The sequence below is a fragment of the Phyllostomus hastatus genome, unplaced genomic scaffold (genome assembly GCF_019186645.2).
Source record: "Phyllostomus hastatus isolate PE091 unplaced genomic scaffold, TTU_PhHast_1.1 phas_contig_551, whole genome shotgun sequence".
Classification (NCBI taxonomy): Eukaryota; Metazoa; Chordata; class Mammalia; order Chiroptera; family Phyllostomidae; genus Phyllostomus; species Phyllostomus hastatus.
In genome coordinates, this window is record NW_025333909.1 from 1,865,542 (window position 1) to 1,879,875 (window position 14,334).

Consider the following 14,334-nt stretch of genomic DNA (forward strand, 5'->3'; position numbering starts at 1 on the left):
GAGGTCCTGAAGGGCTGGCGTACCACAAGTTTCCTCATGGCCTCTGTGTGCCCTCCTGCTCTTCCTGGCTACAGTGGGAGGGGGCCTTGGTTGTGGTCAACGATGGGGCTGTCAGGAGAGGGCAGAATTGGTGTGCCTGGTAATCTGGAGAGAGACCAGTCCCCAGAGAGGGAGGTAGGTGGCCAATGCAAGAGGGTGGCAGCAAGCATGCTCTTCTGGGCCCTGGGCTCACCTAGTTTGGTGAACGAGCCCCTCCTCTGGGGTGACCTAGGATGGAACCTAGTGTCCTAAGGATAGGGGCTTGTGACAGATTTTGAACATAGATATGCCAAGCCCCCTTGCCTGGGCCCCTTGGGTAGCATAGCAGACACAAGTGGGGTGCCCACAATCATAGGCCAGGTGTGTACTGGCTGGGCTGTAGGCACACACTAGAGGCAAAACTAACTTCTGTGAAAGAAGACTACATTTCTGGCCTTGCACCTAGCCATGCACCCTTGGTCAAGTCCCTTCTCTCTCTTCTTCAGTTTATCAGGGTGTACCATGAAAGTGGTGTGCCAGAGCCAACCCACTCTTCATTTCAGTGGGGAACATTCCTGAGCCTCATAGGAGGAGACCCAGAGGCTTGGAATGAGAGGGGGAGGTGGGTGGATGTTCTGCTCCCTCTGTCTCCCCAGAGGGGCTTGTGGGTCCCCCACAGAGTGGGTGTCAGTTATGTTTGCTTATAGTGGGGATATAAAGCATCATGCCAGAGGAAATGAGATTTTCTTCTTTTGTCTACCTCCTTTTGGCATGATAAGACTCATCCCCATCTGCCTGGGCTCCAGGGAATGGACAGTAAGAACAAGAGAGACAGAGCCTGACTGGACCCTACTTAAGGGTGCTGGCTCTGAGTAGGGGCTGGGGTGTAGGAGTGAGCACCAGGGAAGCCAGGGCAGCTCACTGGGCATCTTGGCCCCAGGTGGAGCCAACAGCTAAGAGAGAAGAGGGGAGAGAGCTAGGCAGGGAGCTTTGCACCTCATTTGGTATCTCATTTTGTCCTCATGGCATGGGCTGTTGCTGCATTTTACAGATGAACATGTTTCCCCTTCAGCTGCAGGTGTGGCTGTTCTCAGACGTGAGGGAGGGGAATGAGATGGACAGAGCAGAGCTCAAGGCCAGAGTTAGAACATAGCAGAAGCAGGAGACTCCTCTTTAGGGAACTGATCTCTGGGAAAGCAGGATCCAAAGCCTGGCCAAGCCCAGGCCTGCTGGATCGCAGTGTCAGGAAAGGCACATGCATTTCAGAACCACGTAGACCTAGCTGGCTTCTACTTCCAATCTGCCACTTCCTTGCTCTGTGACTTTGGACAATCCACTTGTCTCTCTGAGCCTCCTCAGTCTAATGGAAGTAAGTCAGCCTGACCTTACAGGGTAGGTGGGAGGATTCAGTGAGGTGGTGACTGCACATATAATAGATGCTAAGTAAGTGTTCCTTCTTATTCCAATTCATTAGCAAGTCCTGTCATCTTCATCTTGAGATAAATCCCAGAACTGACCACTTCTCCATATCTCTACTGCCCCTCACCCCCAGGTAACTATCACTGCTTGCCTGGATCATGGCAGAAAGCTCCTCATGGTCTCCCTGCTTCTATTTTTGTCCTCTGCCAACTGTTATTCACACAAAAGTCGGGTGATCTGCCACAGTGGTAAGTCAGTCTTGTCATTTTCTTTTTCCCAGCCCTCCCAGGACTTCTCATGTCACTCAGAGTAAAATGTGAAGTCCTTACCCATGGCCTTCAAGATTCACCATAGTCTGCCCCTGCTGACTCCTCTGGCTTCATCTGGGGTCTCTTTGCTCTTACTCATTCTATTCCAATTGCACTCATCTATTCTGTGCCTTGACCCTGTGAAGCTGGTTCCTGCCTCAGTGCCTTTGCACTTGCTATTTTCTCTGTGTGGAACACTCTTCCTGCAGTTCTTCTCATGGCTGGTTCCTTCATATCACATGGCTCAGCTGTAAAGTTCTTAGAGAATGCTTCCTCTCTAGAGCTTCCTTGGTTTTAAGTCCTTGTCATCTGGAAATTCTTCCCAATGTCTAACCTCTGGCTATGCTGCAGACATTCAACCTTGTTTCTTTCTATGCTGTTCTTCTCATAAAATGTCCCTTTAGGATCTCATTACTCAACTTCATGGCTCTCAATACTTACTACTACCTGGGTTCTGCTGGATAAGACCCCCAAACAGACTATGAGTTCCTGGGGGCCACTGGAGGGAGAAGGGATTTGTAGTTTATTTGGGCACCTAGGGAATGCCAAGTGTTTCTACACTGGCACTCTCACCTGGTCCTCCTATCATATCATGTACTTTTTTTGCAACCACCCTGTGAGATAAGGCTTCCTATCCCCATTGTACAGATGAAGAAACTGAGGCTCACAGAGGCCAGATGACCTTGGTCAAGGTCACATAGCTGGTTGTGTGGTGGTTTTCTGATTCCAGAGCCTGTTTTCTATCCCCCAGATTAGAACAGACCCCTTGCCACATACACAACAAAGGTGTTCCTGGACCCCTGATAGGCCTCTTTAAGTGCTTGCTGAATACCCTCACAGTTGCCTAGAGTTGTCTCTTCAGGTGTCCTCTGATAACATCTGACCCCATGTTGCCTGCTGCTTCTGTTTCCTCCACAGAAAGGAGCCCCCCTTCCCTGGTCAGTCTCTGCTTGGTCTTGAGGGAGGAGACTCCTTCCACCTCACTGTCCTCTGTACTGACCACCCTAATACTACTGTTCAATTCCATTGCACTGGGCAAAATGTCCCAAGGCACCTCCTCTGGGTGAGGCTCCAGGATGGCCACAGAGTAGCCCAGCTCTAGAGAGAGCCCAGATACACTGCTCTCTGATACCAGGAGGGGATGACACAAGTCCCTGGGAGTGTGGTCTTCACGAGGGTCTCCTTCAGAAAGTAGGATATACTCAGACTGGGGGTATCAGAATGGTGACTGGGGATCTATCTCATGGAGAAGGAGCAGAGGGTGAGGGAAGAGCACAGCTCAAGTCTTGGAGATGGGAAGAGCAGAGTGAATGGCTGGGTGTGGCCAGTGGCTTATGGTGTTTGAAGAGAGCAGTCAAACTATGGGGGAGGGGTGCAATTGGGGTGGAGTTTCTCTCAGCTTCCCAGCCACCTCAGGCTCTGACAGTCATCAGTTTTGCCCAGTTCCCCTGGACAAAGTAGGCAGGGAGGCCTGCTGGGCCCCTGTGTGCCAGGTTATGACAGCCAGAGGAGTGAGGGCCAGGCTCCAAGAGCTGCCAGCTCTCAGGCTTTGGGAGTTGGTCTTGGGCATTTGTACAGACAAAAGATTCCACCATGGTGGGAAGGGCCAACTCTGGAGCTCAATGGGTGTTGGCACTTGGGCCTGGAAGAAGAGAGAAGCATAAGCCTTGTAGAGGGCAGATAGCTTTCACCCTTGGCAAGAGACGATTACCACTGTGCAGGCCCATTAACAGCCTAATAAATTAGAAAGCAAGCATTAGCACGTGGCGGGGAGAGTGTGGTATGGGGGAGGGTAGGCCAGATGAATCAGGAGCCAAATTCCTTACCTATTGTGGGCCAGAGAGGGGAAAGGGATCCTAGGATTCCAAATGACTTGAGTGCGCACTTGGAGGCCAGGCTGAGAGATTTCACTTTTTCACCGACTTCTCTCACTACCCTGTAGTCCAGGTGTTAGTGTCCCCATTGTACAGAAGGGGAAACCAAAGTGCATAGAAAGTGAGACACCCACAGGAGTTTCCCAGGGTCACACATCTGGCTGATAGAGAGACCTGGAGGAGCCCTCCACCACACATGGGTACTAGAGAGAGCCGGTGGGTTGTGGGGTGTCAGAGGGTTGGCTTGTCTACCTGAAACCTTCTGATTATGTCATTGTGAAGTATATAGGTCTGCTCTAACGAAAGACTTGCTCACACATATTTTGGGCAGCCTCACTACAAGAAGATAGTACAGCACTCAGAAGATCTATAATAATTGCCTTTGTGATCTCCATTGAATTTGGCCTATTGGGAATTACCCCTTTGAAGTGTTTATCACATCCCATGTTATAAATAGCCAGGCTCAGCTCTCCTCTGCACCACTCTCCCATGGCTGCCTGGGAGCTGGGCAGGTTTGTGGACAGAGACAGGGATGAGGAGGGAAATCAGGTACAATGGGGAGGAGGGCATCTGCCTTGGCCACCTAGCTCTGCAGGCAAGCAGAAGGGCCGTGGCTTTCACTAAGCACAGAGTCAGAGTCAGAGCACTATGATCTTGCCCAATGTGCACCACATCCTGAGATGGGGAGTGACATGTCTTGGCATTCCCAACCCCCCTTGGATCCCTTTGCATTCAATGAAGTAGCCCATTCTTTTGTGCAAACATCCAGCAGACAAGAATTGAGGCAACAAAGAGAAGCTGGGCAATGAGAAAATGTTCTTGGAAGTAATGCCAATATGAACATACCTACTGACTGACCAGGAGACTGAGGCTCAGGGAGTCATCAGGCACTGTTAAATGGGGGAGCTAGATCCAGAACCACATCTGTCTGACCCCACATCTAGGCTTTTTTTTTCCATCATGGCAAAGGGCCATGTCTGGTTATGGAGGGTGTTGCTCATTTCTCCTTGGGAGGAAGGTGAAGTGGCAGCTTGGCAGGATGTGGCCTTTATACACATACATACACACCCTGACCCCCTTCCCTTCTGCAGCCACAGTATCCTCTTGTCATCCAGCCTTGATCTGCCCATTTCCACAGCCCAGAGAGCCCTGTTGCCTATGTATTTCTACCATCACCCATGTGGCCACAGCTCCATGCCTACCCTTTCAGGCATAATGGGGAGGTTTTGTAGCCACCAGTTTCCCAGCATTCCTGATCTTGGCCTGGACCCCTCACCTGCCTGATGGTCTCCCTCATTGCCTGCTTTACTTTCCTGGGATTGATGTAACCATTTGCCACCAATTTAGCAGCTTAAAACAAGTCAAATGAATTCTCACATACTTCTGAAGGCCAGAAGTCTGAAATCAGTATCACTGGGTTGAATTCAAGGTGTTGGCAAGACCACAATCCCTCAGGAGGCTCTAGGGGAGACTGTTTCTTGTCTTTTCCAGCCTTTAGTGGATTCTGGCAACATTCCTTGGCATGTGGCTACATCACTCCAATTTCTGCTTTCATGGTCACATGGCCTTTTCTTTTTCTCTCTGTGTCAAATTTCTCTTGATGTCTGTCTTATAAGGACACCTCCCTCTCATGATATGATGACATTTGTGGCCCACCCAGATGATGCAGAATAATCCTCCATCTCAAAATCCTTAACTAAATCAAATCTGCAAAGATACCCTTTTTCCTCAAATAAGGTAACAGAGGTTTTAGGTATTAGGACCTGATTTTTTGGGGGAACCTTATTCATTCAGCCTACTCCATTGTCTTAAGAACCCATCTGGTCTTTCTCCCTGTGAGACTGAAAATCCCAGAGGGTAGAAGCAGTGACTGACATCTTTGGATGTTCTCTGCTGCACCACCACCCCTTCATACTCAGAACCTCCAACAAGCCTCCAGAAAGGCTATCTGGCATAGTGCTGGCCAGGCAGAGTGTTTGATATCTTGCCCCATTTGTTCGTGGGTCCACCACCAACTCCTGGACATACTCAGTGCCTCCTTCAGGCTTTCAGGGCTGCAGAACAGTGTTGGGGGAGCTGATTTCTCACCTCCTGGCATCTGACTAGGTGTTTCAGGACAAATTCGCAGAGACAAGTGGCTGGTGGCACATGAGCAGGCATAGCTGCTCACTAATCAGATTTAGAGCATCAGCCTAACTCTAGGTGGGAGAGCTAATTTCATCGACCTTCAGAGTCTATTTTCTAAAAATTCCTGACAGACAAAGAGGGACTGAACCTTAAAAAGTAAATGTTACTGGTAGAAATATTAGATGTTATTCTAGGATCCTAAAATCCAACCCCCAGATACAGGCTGGCCAAGGGGAAACAGGTGAGAGGACAGGAAGCAGAGGGCAGGACTTATTCATTTCCAAATAAATCCAAGGAGACTTTGGCTATACCCGTAGAGAGCATAGAAATTTCCAGAACAAGGAGGTGACAGCCTGCCCTGGGATACAGTGTCAGCTCTGAGCCCCACATATTAAGGGAGCACCAGATGCACAGGACCATGGCCAGGAAGGGCAAAGCAGACAGGGGAGGAAGCTGGTGCCCTGGCCTCATGAGGAACAGTTGAAAGAGCTGTGTGGCTTGGAGAAGACTCAGGGATTATGATAATGGTGATGCTTCAGACCTGTAAGGGGCTATTTGGGAGCAGAAGGAGAAGACAGGGTCTAGGTGGCCCCAGGAGATAGAACTGTGACTCATGGGCAGATGCCACAAGGAAGTGAAGTTCAGCCCAATTCAAGAAAGAATTTTCTTAGAGTTAGGGCTATTCTGAGATGATCTTTCCCTTCAGAGTGATTGAGCTTCCCACCTCTGGAAGTAGAAAGTCAGAGAGTGGTCCAGCATTTGGTTGAAATATGGTAGAAGGGGCTTGAGCATCAGAGGGGATTTGAGCAGACCAGATCAGGCCCCATAGGTCTGAGAAGGCCTTTTGCCCATAGAGCCTTTCCTCTGTTCTCCATGTCTCATGATTCACCCAGCTCCATCACTCACAGCCTTACTCTCTCACCACTCAGAAGACCCAAAGCACCAACCATGGTGTATTGGAGCAAATCATTTAGGCTTCATCTCTCCCATGTGACTGAAGGTATTCCAGTCAGAGAGAAGATTACTTCAACTACAGCCTCACTTCTCCCCTTTCCCAGACATCACCACAGGCCTGGGCCACACTAGCCACCAGGGAAGAAAGAGAACATTGCCACAGAGATAGGCAGCAATAGTGGTCACTTGCCAGCCAAGAACCTTTGGAAACTGGAGAGATTTGTGCAGATTCAAAACAGTTGAAGTGCATCCTGGATGGAGGTGGGGAGAGTGAAGGTGCCCTCACAGGGTTCTTTCAGGCCTCAAAGACTTTTGTGAATGCCAACCCAGATACCTGCCTTTTCCTTTTCTTCCTTGTGCTATTCTGAGTGTTCTCTCAGCCCAGGCTGTTCCCAGGGGACTCTTCCCTCCCTGCTGGCCCCTCTGGCTCACTGCAAGCACCCTCCAGATGGGCCCCATTCTCCCTCAGCTCCCCCAGCTGGGCCCGCCAGCTGGACCTTCTCAGGGAGTAAGGCCCCAGGAAGGTAAGGAGCCCACCCAGCAGGCTAGAAAGAGAAGAGCTGCCTGTGTGGTGAGAGGGCTGTCGGGGGAGGTTCCCCCATATGCAGTCTGATTTGAAAATGGATAAATGAAGAATGGGAATAAAGATGGGAGTGGTTTTGTTGGCTACAAAAAAGAAAATGTATCAGGCCCAGAGATCCCGGGCTCATGATGGTCATTCTGTTCTGCAGCTCCACTGGCCCCAAGCCCACTGAAATACCATGTACATGTGGTGGTCAGTGTCCCACACATGGAGGGCCCTGAATTCTGGAGGTCTCTTTCGGGTCCTGCCCCTGACTCTTTGTATGACCTTGGGCAAGCCCTTTGCCCTCCCCTGCCCTGGACCTGATTAAGGCATAACTTCAAAAATGGTTGCAGTGCCAGCTTATGGAGTGAATGACACTGGACTAGACAGAGTCAGCACCCCCCCACCCCACATCACCACCTGTCATGTGGAAATAGGTTGAGTTTTGCTTACTCGTTCACTGACTCTCCCTAGACTGGAAGCTCCCTAGAGGCAGGGATGGATGTCTGTCTCATTTATCACTGTACCTCTCATGTTGAATTCAGGGCCCTATTGAATGGGTAACTGAACAATAAAAGCTATGGATAGCAACCCCAGAAAACCCATCCTCACACAGTCTGGCCTACAATTCCAGCCAATTCTCAGACACCAGAAACTCATCTCTCACATACCCTATAGATCCATGGTCCCAGGTTAGGAGACCCAGGAAAGACCCAAGAAGGTATTACATGTTCATGACATTATGCACTGTGTGCAAAGAAAGATTTCCATGGGCCTAATTGAGGATGAGAATGGGGGTGACCAGGGGGCTGGAAGGTGTGAGGTGTTTCCAGGTTTGGTTGGGAGAGAGCAACCCTGAGTCCTGAAGCCACCAGAAGTACCAGGCTCTCTGCCCTGGCTGTGGCCTTACCTATGATAAGAACCCAAGGAGAACACAGTGTCTCCTTGATGGCTTGACACTGGACTCCAAGCACATAAATGAACCCTCTGATTGAGGCCTCAGAATCCTGGGCTTTGGGCCAGTGGCAGTCAGTGGCCATGGGTATGGCAACCTTGATGGAGTCCTGATCCCGCAAGGATGAGGACTACTGCTGGGTCACAGGGCCCCTTCAAAGGCCCATCCCTTGGGGAGCTAGCCTTGGGCGGCCAATAGGACTTCCTCCATCCTTGTGCCTGGCCTCTTACCCTCTCACAGTTCCCTCAGTCCTCACTGGCTTCAACTGGGATCCTAGTCCCTGTTCTGCTCACCTACCAGGCCTGCAAAGGCCAGGAAAATGCTTTGGATGTCCTAAGGAGCTGTGTCCTGGGAGTGGTTTTTGCTGGCACTTTGTTTGAGTGCTGTGTTGCAGTCCTCTTTTAGTGGGACAGATATCCTCTAGGGCAGGGGTCCCCAAACCCCAGGCCATGGATCAGTACCAATCCTTGGCCCATTATGAACCAGACCACACAGTAGGAGGTGAGCAGTGGGTGAGCTAGTGAGTGAGCGAAGCTTCACTTGCATTACTGCTTGAGCTCTGTGCTCCTGTCTCTCCCCCCGCCCCCGCACCATGCTCCCCCACCACCACCCTCCCCCTTGTCCATGGGAAAATTATCTTCTATAAAACTGGTCCCTGGTGCCAAAAAGGTTGGGGACTGCTGTGAGTCTAGGGGATGCCAGGCCACAGGGAGGCTGCTTGCCAGAATGAGGATAAAATGGGCTCCAGGAGTTGGCCTGGCCTGAGTTCAAATCCTCCCTTATCCACTTCAAGTTTTATAACCTTTGGAAAGTCATTTTATTTCTCTGAGTCTCAGCTTACTCATCTATAAAATAGGAATCACAATATATACCCTCTGTTGCAAGGATTTGGTGAGATAATGCATACGAGCCACTTAGCACAGGGCCTTCCACTGGCTTTTTAGTAGATGGGAGCTCTCCCCCATAGTTAATATTGGCAACAAGGGTTCCTGCACGTGCGGTCCCTGGCCCAAGAGATTCAGCACTGCCCTGGAGCTTGTTAGAAATGCACCCTCTCCAGCACCAACTCCAGTCCTACTGAGTCAGAATCTGCATATTAATAAGATCCCTGGGTGAGACCTATGCAGGAGAATGTTTGAGAAAAGCTAGGCTAGTGTCCAGCCTTCAGATGGTCATACATGAGGAATATCCTCTTCTGGCAGCCTGTACGGGACATGGCTGTATACATCCTTAACTGAAAACAGTAGTAGTGCTGGTTGCAGTTGTGAACACAGATTGAGCACTTACTATGTACCAGACACTATTGTGGGTGCATGACAACAACCCCACAAAGTCAATAGTACAAGCATCCTCATTTTACCAATGAGCAAGGCAAGGCACACAAATTTGGAGCCATTTGCCCAAAGCTGCAGTTAGTGAGTGATGGAATCACAATGCAAACCCAAGATGCCTTCCGCTAGAGTGCATGCACTGAGGGCATACATAGAAAAAACTATTTAGGGAGCAAAGCAGTTGATTACATGTCACGGGCACATACTGAATTGCTTTTCAGTGTCTGTCTGGTCCAGGACATGGAAAGGCAGAGATGGAAAGGACACAGTCTTTGCCCTCGAGGAATCCCCAGGCCAGTGCAGGAGACAGGCACAGCAATAAAGGAGGTAAGGGGGCAACCTGTGATCCCTGCTTTGTGGGCAGTGATGAGGATGATGCTGCGAGACACAGAAGAGGAGAGCAGGCTAGGTCCTTTCTGTTTCCTTTGCAAATCTCCAGGTTCTTAGAAATGATTAAAGTGACTTTCAGCTCATCCAGTGAGGCTAGGATTCTAACAAGAAGAATTTTGGCAAGGGGGGTGGATGGTGGTAGTCAGGAGATCCAGATTTGAGCCCTGTATTAGTTTTTAGCTCTCCTGGAAAATTGGGCCCCAAGTTTCTCTAGGTATTTAGAAATGGGGGAGGTGGATGACATGGCTTGGATTTTAAACCCTAACTGAGAACTCAGAGACCTGTTGTAATTTCTCTGGGACAGGAGCCACATCTTCCTTGTCCAGTGCTGTATCCCAGGCTTCCAGCCCATCGCCTGGTCCCAAGTTGATGCTCCATAATGATTTGTTGAATGAATGTCAAGCGAGCAGTTGCAGGAAGAAGGGCCCAGGGTTACCAGCCCATCTTATGCCTAGAAGTCCTCTGTCCTCAACAGAATCCAATCAGCCTCCTCTCTCCCTGCAGGGCTCTGCTCCCAGCCCTGAGTTGTACTCAGTTCTGCTTCTCTTCATCAAGGAAATGGGGCTCTGGAGATGCCTGGCCATTGCTGCCTAGGAAGAAACACAGAGCTGATAAGGCCCTTGGAGATAAGGCCATTGTACAGATAGGGGATGAGGCCAGAAGGAAGCACCACAACATGCAGGGCTCCTGCGGCAGCATCAGGATTGGTAGCCATTTGATCTTGTGCTTGCAGAGGGCTCCTCCCCTGGCCCTCTGCCTGCCTGGCTGGGGGCTCCCAAGGGCCAGGGAAAGAAAGAGGTAGAGAGTGAATAAAGGAGAAAGGTCTGTCACACAGAAAGACTGATCATCAGGCCTAGGGGGCCAAATTGGGGGTACAGGAGGGCCAGAAGTGGCAGCACCAAGGACAAGGCTGTACATGGGCACAAGCTGGTGGGGGAGTGAGGGGCAGGCAGGGGAGCGGGCAGGCAGGAAGCTGCAGCTGGAATGTCGAGGACACATGTTTCCCATTAGGCGCTCCTCCTTTCCCGCCTCCTCTCTCTTGTGGGAAGTGGAGGAAGAAAAAAGAGGATGTGATGTCTAGGTGAGCTCCATTATGTGGGGACATGTTGGCACGATCTCCCCAGGTAGCCCCCTCTGCAGTCCATGGCACCAGGCCCAAGGCCCTCCTCTGAGCCAGAGCCCCAGCCTGCTTACCCAACTGTTCTGTCTCCTTGAGACTGGGTCAACACCCCCAAGTTCCCTGGCCTGACACCCCCAAGATGTTCTCAACCCACCAGCTTCTGGTTAAACATCGCCAGGTTTGAATCTGTCCATCAACACTTGCCAGGCTATATGACCTTGATTAAGTCAATTCTCTGAGTCTTGGTTCCTGCAAATGCAAAGTACAGAATGATCCCTGCCCTGCCTCCCTCCCAAAGCAGACTGTAGGGAAGGAACAGAGACCACACATGGAACTGCCCCTGCCCCTGCCATTCCATGGGCAGTGACAGAGCTCATGAGTCGGAGGTGTTCAACCTGTGGCTCAGGGGCTGCATGGAGTCCAGGATGGCTATGAATGCAGTCCAACACAAAATTATAAATTTACTTAAAACATTATGAGATTTATTTTTGTGATTACATGTCACAATGTATTTAGTGTGCGGTCCAAGACAACTAACTCCTCTTCCAGTGTGTCCCAGAGATGCCAAAATGTTGGACATCCCTGAATATATCCTGGCCCTGCCTGGCAAGGATGCATCTCCAATATCACCCCACTATGTAGTGGAAGTGCCTCTGGCCTCAAAACTGTCCCTTATACCAGCCATCCCAAAAGCAATCTCAGCAGCCTTTTCACAGAAAGAAAACACAGCCATACACTCACTGTGTATACATACTTATGCATGCACACATGTACATACATGCACAAGCTAAGGAAGAGGAGGTAACCTAGTCAGTGTCCTCAAGCAGACCCCCAGTGACAGGGCCTCCCCTAGGTGTTCACTGTGTATCATTTCTCCAACTCTCAACCACACCTGGAAGGGAACTCACCATCATCCTCTTCATTTTGCATGTAAAGACAGAAGGGAATGCCTTATTCCACATCCTCCTGCTCCAGAGTGGCCAAGCCCATGGTACAACCCACATGAGTTGGACCCCAATCTCAGGCTGTTCCCACAGTTCTACATGGCCTTCTCTGGGGCTTGAGGATGAGATTGGCAGGAACACAGATCATTATAATTGAACAACCAGTGCACAGGCACATGATGGAATACTGTACAGCAATGAAAAAGCAATCTATGGTGGCGTGCAACCACCTGCTTTAAGCTCCCAGACATTATGTCGAGTGAAAGAAGTTACGTGCAGACAAGAGCACACCAAAGCATGCCCCACTTATATCCTTTGTAAGTGAACTTCAAAGAATGGCAGAACCAATTTGTGGAGTTACCTTTGGGGCAGGAGGGGTCCCATAAATCAATGCATATGTAAAAATTCATGGAGCTGTAACACTTCACATCAGTGCACTTGACTGTATGTAAATTATACCTCAAAAGAGATCGTGCTTTGAAAAACCCAGTGTGCCAAGAGCTTTCCCCCTGTCTTTGCATGGCTGGCTCCTTGATATTCAGGTCACCCTCTAAATGTCACTTCTTCAAAAAGGCATTCCCTGACCCCACTCCCCTTCCAATCTAATCTAATCTAGTAACATCCCCCACCTCTCTTCTATTAACTTATTACTCTCACTTCTATTAACTTGTTTTCCTGAATGTTTGGCATGTATCAGCAGTGTGCTAGAGCTGCCTCTTGCTGGCACTTACCAACTCATTGTTCAGGGGCTTCCCTCTGGTAGCTTGGAATCACCATGCTGGGGTATTTACAACACAGAAATCAGCAGATGCTGCAGATCAGGGCTCCCCTCCTCCAGAGCTGGTGGTTCCAGTTACCAGCACACCCTGTACACCTTACTGTCTGAAGTTACCTTGCGAACTTATTTGTCTGCTTGGTTGTGGTCTGCCTTTCATACATATAAGCTCCAGGAGGGCAGGGTCTCTAACTTATCATTTTTACCATTGTACCCTGGTGCCCAGAACAGGATTTGGTATATAGCAGGTGCTCAATAAATGCTAGTGACATGAGTAAAGTTCTGATGGTAACTCTGTGGAAGCACAAAAGAAGGCATAATTCACTTTGTGTCAGAATTGGGAACATCTGAGCTGGGGCTTCAACGATAAGGGAGAATTCACCAAATGCACAAAGGACAAAGGATTTCCTAGGCAGAGGAAACAAAATGGAGGCATGAAAGAACATGGGAGAATCTGGGGGAATCCAGCAGCCAGCCAGGTGGTCATAATATAGGGTGGGTAAGGTGGGGAGAGGTATGGGGAGTGATGTGGAAAGGTAGGCTGGGGCATGTTGCAAAGGGCCTTAACTTGAGTGGAGGGCTGAATTTCCTCCTGGTTCTAGGGAGCCATTGAAATGTTTTAATTAAAGAAGGACTCCAGTCCTGATCAGTGTGGCTTGGTGGGTTGGACATTGTCCCACGAAGTCAAAGGTTGCAGGTTTGATTCCCTGTCAGGGCCCATGCCTGGGCTGTGGGTTCATTCCCTGGTCAGGGCACATACAAGAGGCAACGGATCAATGTTTCTTTCTCACATCAATGTTTCTCTCCCTCTCTTTCTCCCTCTGTTCCCCTTTCTTTAAAAATAGATAGATAGATAGATAGATAGATAGATAGATAGATAGATAGATAGATAGGAAATACTGCAGTGAAGTCTCTGCTGGCAAGATGTCTCTTGTGGTGGGGTGATGTGCAGGGTGTGCGGAAGGTGAAGGCTGGAGGCCCAGTAGGTTACCTAGGACTGAAGACTGCTCTTTTGACCCCTCAGTCATTCTCATTGTTTTCCCGCCTGTTTCCTCTCCCTCAGCCCTCAGTGTAGATGGAAAACAGCTGGCCCCTTCCTCAAAGCCAAGTGGCCCTCCAGGCCTAGGCCTTAGTTTTGATTTGCCACACTTTTTCTCAGTCTGGCCTCACTCAGAGTATGCAGCCCATGTGGCCCTGCCCAGACTCTCAGAAGGATAGTGCCCACTGTAGGCATAAGGACTGTCTATGCTTTCCTAGTGTTCTGACAGCCACCCCATTCCCTGTTTTGGGCCCCATCCTGCTGGGCCCCAAACATCAGCAGCCACCACCATGGTTGCCACTAGAGGAGGAGAGTTAAGGGGCTTTTGTTGTCTGCAGTATTGCTATGCAGGGCCAGCCACAGGCAGCTCTGAGGTTGGGCTGTGGTCTGGTGTGGGGCTCATGCTTGGCAGCTGAGGCAGGCCACCCTAGCCTGGACTCCCACTACAGGCAAGGAGAGCTAAATTAGAGCCTCCAGCCTTCCAATTTAGAGGACCAAAAATAAACCCAGAAACA